We start from the raw sequence: 6,926 nt of genomic DNA on the forward strand, positions 1-6,926 counted from the left end.
CTTGCTATGATTGTGTAATACATTTTAGCAGACTTTTGTCTGACTCAAGAATGGAACTACCATACTAGCAACTGAGAATACATTGTAGAGAACTTTAAAACATTGGAAGATATACTGGAATATGTCTCATTTTTTTCTCCACAACGCTTCAGTTGTGCTCTTACAAAAAGAAGCTAATGTCACAGCAAAACTCAGTTCCAATGGTTCTCAGTAATTCTGATTGGTCTATGTGGGTTTTCTTTCTTCCTTTTCTTTTGTATGTAGGCAAGATTTCATATATCTGGATTTTAGTTAAAATAATGGATTACAATAATGAGAAAAGGAGACGCCCCTGATTCTAGTTTAAATCATGGATTAGAATGGTAAAAAGAAAAAAGAAGCCATATCTGTGGTGGATGAAAGATGAGAGGATCATTGAATATTTGCTTGGGGACAATTGACAATGCAGAGGAGGACAAGAAGCATCCCACTTCAAAACTATTCTTCTTTACAAGTATAAGATATGTCTCGCCCCTAGTAATTGGTTGATGCTTTTAGTGGTGATTTTCGATCAGAGCTTTGCTTTTAAAGCATGAAGAACCTTAATTTTATTCACATGCAAGTGGATAATCCTTGTAAGTGCATCTAAGGAGACCCCAACAAGCCGGTGGAGTCTAAAATTAGAGACTTCTCATGCATAGCAGGAGAAAGATGCCCAGATGATTACTGTTGAAAAAAGCAGTTGCCAGTTCATTGTAGGTACTCTTTCTCTCCTGCTGTGGCCACTTATTCACATGCTGCCTGTATATTGTATACTCTCTATTCTAGAGTCTTGTTTATAACTTCATTTGCTTGTTATTTTAGGTGTTTATATTACCCCTGGAAGTAAGTACGGCTGCAGTTTTCATAGGAGTGGACCACTATGGTAGATCTCCGAGAAAGCAGCACCAGTCATAACTGGGTGTCCAATTTTCCACACAAAGATTGCTGTACATGGTCAGTTCAGTGTTTATTGTTGTTTTGGGTGTTCACCTTATTTATCTCTACAAGTTGTCATCTTCTAATGTTAGGAAAAAGGAAGAGATGCTACTCAATGGAATAATCCAAATAGAAGAGTCCATAGATTAGGACAATGGAGACTGTCCCAGTCCGGTTTATGTTTGTTTAGTTATTAATTTAATCATGTACTCTTCGACGTGCTCTAGGGATGGAGAATTGGTCAAAAGGATCAGAGCGAAGCATTCGGATTAGAGCTACAGGTATACCTCATACTTATGGCCCTGTTACAGCAGCAAGTGCTTTAGACTAAAATATTACCTGTCTTCAGTTGGCTGGTAAATTTAGTAGGGATTTTTCTGAGGACTACTTTACCATGGATTCCAGCCCTCCAGCACCATCTGCTGGATGGATTTGAACCACATTATGCCTTCTAATATATACTAACCTTGGTGCAAACATATTTTATCTAGTATTTTAGAATTGACTATCATTATTTATTTCTCAAAGCCTACAATTCCTTTCCTGTTTATACACTATATCCTCCTTTGTAGATATCATTTGCAGGACTCTGCATGAAAGAAGGCCGCCATAAAAAAATCCAATGTCCTAAATGAATTTTTAATTAAGAAAAAAAAAAAAAAAACTAGGAAATACCATTTTATATTTTGACACATTAGAACAGATCATTTTGTTAAGAGCTACTACTCAACAAAGATCTTTACAAAATCCTTCTCTCAGAATTGAATCCTCTTGGGAACCTTTTTCTGGTGCTTTCTTTATTATCATATTTGCCTCGTTTGCTAATAAAAAATTTCAAAAAAAAAAGGAAAAAAAAAGTATGTTTCTGTCTGATAGTAATGTTTGGTACAAGTCTTCAAGTAATTCTCAAAAAGGCAATGAGGGAATTTGCTGTCTCCTGGAAAACAACTTCCCCCCAAAAGGAAATTTCCCTTCAGGAGAAACTATAGAATTTCATTTATATAAGATATCTTTTAGTCACGTTCAAATAAACTTTAGGTGGACGCTATGAAAGCTTTGGTGGGGACACGAATTTTTAATTTGTTCTCAGTTGTTTCTGGGTCACTGGGGTGATGGCATGAAGCTCATCCCAAGGGCTACCCTTTTGTGGCTCTGTAAAGAAGCCTATGCTCTGCTTGTCTTTTTCTTTCAGATGTCTGCTCCTTTCATGATCAATATATGCACTTTAAAATAAGTAAAATCTAATTCCTCCTTAAGGAGCACCCTCTCATTTGAGGGAGATATTCTCCAATGTATTGGATTTCTCATCTAATTTTTGAACACTACATGTGCACGCACATGAATCTAACTCCTTGGTCTGCTTGGTTTACTTACAGAAGCAACTTTATAGCATGACCCAAAAATTTTGCGGGAATGCACAAGTTTGTAGTGAGAACATTCCTGGGAAAGTTTTCTGAAAGCATTATGATATATATCTTAAGGATGTTACAGAGCAGATTATTAATATAGTTGTTGCTGCTTGAACAAATGCAGGAATGCTATAGCACCCATTGGGAGTTGCAATTAGTACTCCAAAATTTTCATGGAGACTACTCCACTACCTGTGTGGTTCACATCAATCAGGACCACCACAGTTTAAACAAATAAGTGAAAAATTAGTGGTCCCTCTTGTCTATTAGTTGTATCTATCTAATGCAACAGGTGATTGAGCCTATTGGACATAAATAAATCCTGAATATTTGATCTTTCTAGCCGTATGTAATGTGGCTAATATGAATCACAGTTGATTCATGTTTTTTTACGTACGGGGAGTTACTTGTATACTTCAGTAGTATCTCCCAGTGGGAGCAGGTGACATTCCCATGTAGAATTGATGATGCTGTGGAATGGATTCTATAAGTCAAATCCATTGCCAAGTGTTTTTAGGAGCCTTTTCTGTTGATAGATCCTTGCTGGAGCAATTGTATGCAAGGTAAGCTCAAAGAATTACAATAAATAACATTTGAAGTTTGTTAATATTATTTATTAATTCTGATAGTGGCCAATTTCTTAAGAACCAAAAAATACTCAGTAGTCTCAAAAGTAAATGCAAGCATGATGATCTTTGAATGACAACCCTAATGATGATATATGAAACCATGATGTATTTTCACTGTGATGATTGGTCAAACTTCACTCTATGCTTGTCTCTATAGCTTGCTACTGTTTTAGCAGTCATCTCTTACATGGCAGACAACTGTCGTCTTAGCTCCACTTGTGTTTTCTTAGTGCACATTACATTACAACTTTTGCTCAATAATAAACTTCTGAGTGCTCACTTTATAAACAGCTGTATTACCAGAAAAAAATGATGGCTGCTCCTAAATTGCATTGCCATATTAAGAGCCATTATTGAGTTACTTACTACTGCTGATAATGCGTAGATACTATTTAATAACACTTCCAAGTGCTAAAAGTCATACTTCAACACTATAAATGCAAAAAATTGGAGCAAACAGAAAGATAAAATTCACTGCAAAGATAGAGGGTGGTAATTAACAGTCAAGGGGCCTGCTAGCATGAATGGAAATAGCTCTGTTTTAAACGTGGATTTGAATATAGAATAATACCATTTTCCTAATTATTAACTTGGAAATTTCCCTTTGTGCTATGAGTTGTGATTTCTACGGGAATGGTCTCTTCTATTTCCATTTATCTGTTGGTGAGAGGAAGCTTGATTGTGATGTACTTGAGTAGTCCCAGGTTTGGCTAGGGAATGGGAAAGATGGGTAGAAATCATTGCTTCCTCTAGATAAAAATGCCAGGAGTTCTCACGGTGGGCAGACATTGTGATAAATGATAATGTAAGTATCATCAGTGCAGAGGACTCTGGTGATAAAGTCACCGGCACGTAGAATAAATTAGTAAAGATCTCTCTTATTTTCCTTCTTTGTTTGGATTAGTGATGCCTCTACATTATTCTAATTCACCAAAGAGTATGGTACACTTTCACTGGAGGTGACTTAAAAGGCTATGGGCCATTTTGTTTTCTATCCTGAAGGCACATTATTGAAAGTATGCCCCAAGAGTGCAGTTCCAAAGTTCTGTTTGGTTGCAGATACTCCTTAGTTTGGTTTGTTAGAATGCATTATCATTAAAGAACTATGCTGTCGCTATCTTAAGAATTAAGTTCGAAGGTGATGATCAGATGACTACGAAATAGGATATGATTTTGATCAAACAAGGACCCCCCTCAGAAAACACACCCACCCCCCACTTCTCCAGTCACTTCAAACGCGTTAAGAAAAGATATGTATGGCACAGTGCTAATTTTGGATTTTATATGTGACTAAAAGAAGACACTCTATTTCAGATAACTCATTTGGAGAGAATTCCCAATGGAATCATTTTTGTACTAAGGAATGCAGTAGTCTTATAACAAAATTGAAAGGTCTGATGCAGAAGTTTCTATATTTTGTCCTCCACTTCCTGTTCTACCCTTAATTGGTTTGACTATGGTCCTATAATTAAGTAATTTAATCTTCTCTTCAGACTGTGAAATGAGAGTGTAAATAATTTGTTGCAGGAACCATCTCGGAGGCTGTTGAAGAAGCTGCTTACATTGGCCAAACCCATTGCTGAACACATTCCTTGGTAAAATTTTCGCTGTTTTTAGTAATAACGATGCAAGTTTCAAATATAACTAAGAGATTATGCTGTTGGTCAAGAAATAGTAAGAACAGATCATAGAATCTAAGAATCAAGAGAACAGAGAAAAGTTCATCAGAAAGGCCTTTTTGCCTCACCTCACTAGTCAATCAGATCAAAAAACCCAAAAGAAAAGTGCAGACCTAGTGAAATATCAACACTTTTAACACATTTATTAACATTTGGAGTCTATTTTTCTCACATAAACAATGAGATTCCATTTGAAGGTTATTGCCACACCCACAAGTGTCTTCCAATTACAAAGTGACCAAAGATTCGCCTCCTCTTGTAAGTTATATAACCAACTAGAGTTGAATTCCCTACTTTCACCATCCTCTCATTGAGTACTTGTTCTTGATTATATAATTATCTCATGACAAAAGGCTTTCAGGGATGATCACTAGATCTCTGGTGGGTCATTGAAGAAGTGTCACCACGGCAAGAACATATCTTTCTAGGTAGTGGAGACTTTTATGTCTACAAGTCCGATGCATGCATGGTTCATCTGAACGATTTTTAAGAGCAAATAATCAAAAGAGAAAAAAAATTGATAAAGAAGGCTTTTTCTTTTGGAGGAAAAGATGGCCTAAAGTATATGATTTTGAGCCCATGTTTGAGTGGGCATAGTGCTTTCTTATGCAACTTGCAGAAAGGCTGCTTCTGCTATAAAAAAAAGATATAAAGTTGGTAGTTTTGTCATTTATGAAAGAAAAGTTAATTACAGTAGTTGTATTGCTCATGTTGCCTCGGGAACTTTTATTGCTCATGTGTGGCTAAGAAAATGATATAAGCAAAAGCGACATGGGTGGGCGCTTGGCTTTTTCTTGATAGTTGCAGTAGCAACAATGGTGGTAGTAGCAACCACATTGGCAACTAAGAGGAAACAAACACAGTACACAGCATATTGGGAGGCACCCATTTCTTTTTTGTACTTCATTTATTAATTGTTTGTGGAATAGCATTGAGGTAGTGATCAGCCCATTCCCACAAAAAGAAAAAAGTCAAGTGAGCTAGTTTAATAGTTGCAGGGGAGGGGGTTTGGTAATTGAATGAAAAATGATACTGTTCCATTGTGATTCTCTAATCATCTTATGTCAACCCATTTCCCTTTTCCCTTTGAGCATTTTAATCAATATTCTTTTCCTGTATTAGATTCTTCATTAAGCACCGAATCCTTCTCTTTTTTTGGCAGTCTATTGAAAGCCATGGGGGCATTTCTAATAGTATAATCAAATATTTAATTAAGGCCAAGCGTCGTAGACCAGGGAAAATACTCTTGTTTTCCGAAAATTAAGAGATTCCAATCTCCTTTATGTTATTGCAGATCTTCTTGGCGGCCAATGCAGCATAATGGGAGAGTTAAGAAATGATTTCAACACCCATTTAGAGATGAACAACCGAAAGCTACAATCTTCTTGAGTAAAGTCAAGATCACATTCTGCAAAATGGGAAAGGAAAAGGTAGATTCTGTTCCCATGAAGACCTTACAATGTCCACAAATTCTAGACACATTTAGGAGTCCTTTTCTGATTTGGGTTGGATTGTCAAACGAAAATATAAAAGAATCATACAAAAACATGATGCTTTGAGGGACTTGTAAAAGAAGATACCATGCTTAATACAATAGTCCTGCCACCACTAACAATAGGATTGCCGGAAAAAAAACAAGTATTAAGAGTAAAAAGCAAAGACCTCAAATGGAGTAAAAAGAAGATTGGAAAAACTCATAGAGGCCACCATGACCATGGTACGCTTACGTGAATCTTTCCAATGTTCTAATACCGATTGAAGCATTAGATGCTCAGTTTGGTGGAATGCAGACTCAGCTTCTACTAGGTAATAGTTATCAAGCTTGGGTCAACTTGCCTTGTTGGACACACAAAATCTAAGGGTGGCTGTGGCCCTGTGGGCAAAAAGTAAGCTATCAGATACTGGAACTTAAAAAAAAGAGTGGTAATTGAGTCAGCCAATTCGGCCATACCACCAATTACTACAGGCAGGCAAGTGCAGGTCAGAGTCACAAAACTGTATAAAACCCATAACCACTTGTCAACCCATCTGTTAAAATCTAATAATAATAACAAAGAAAAAAAGTTTCAATTATTAGGCCAAAGGGCTGTTGAAAATATCTGGAGATGCAGGAGTGTGAAATTTCAAGCCTGGAATCATTAACTTCAAGAAATGGCTTTAAGCGTTTTCCATTTCAACAGAATGGATGATGAACAAGTATTTGGACGAAATGATAAAAAACTCCATGAGGAATGTTTGTCTATAATAAAGAA

The sequence above is a fragment of the Vitis riparia genome, chromosome 13 (assembly GCF_004353265.1).
Source record: "Vitis riparia cultivar Riparia Gloire de Montpellier isolate 1030 chromosome 13, EGFV_Vit.rip_1.0, whole genome shotgun sequence".
In the NCBI taxonomy this organism is placed as follows: Eukaryota; Viridiplantae; Streptophyta; class Magnoliopsida; order Vitales; family Vitaceae; genus Vitis; species Vitis riparia.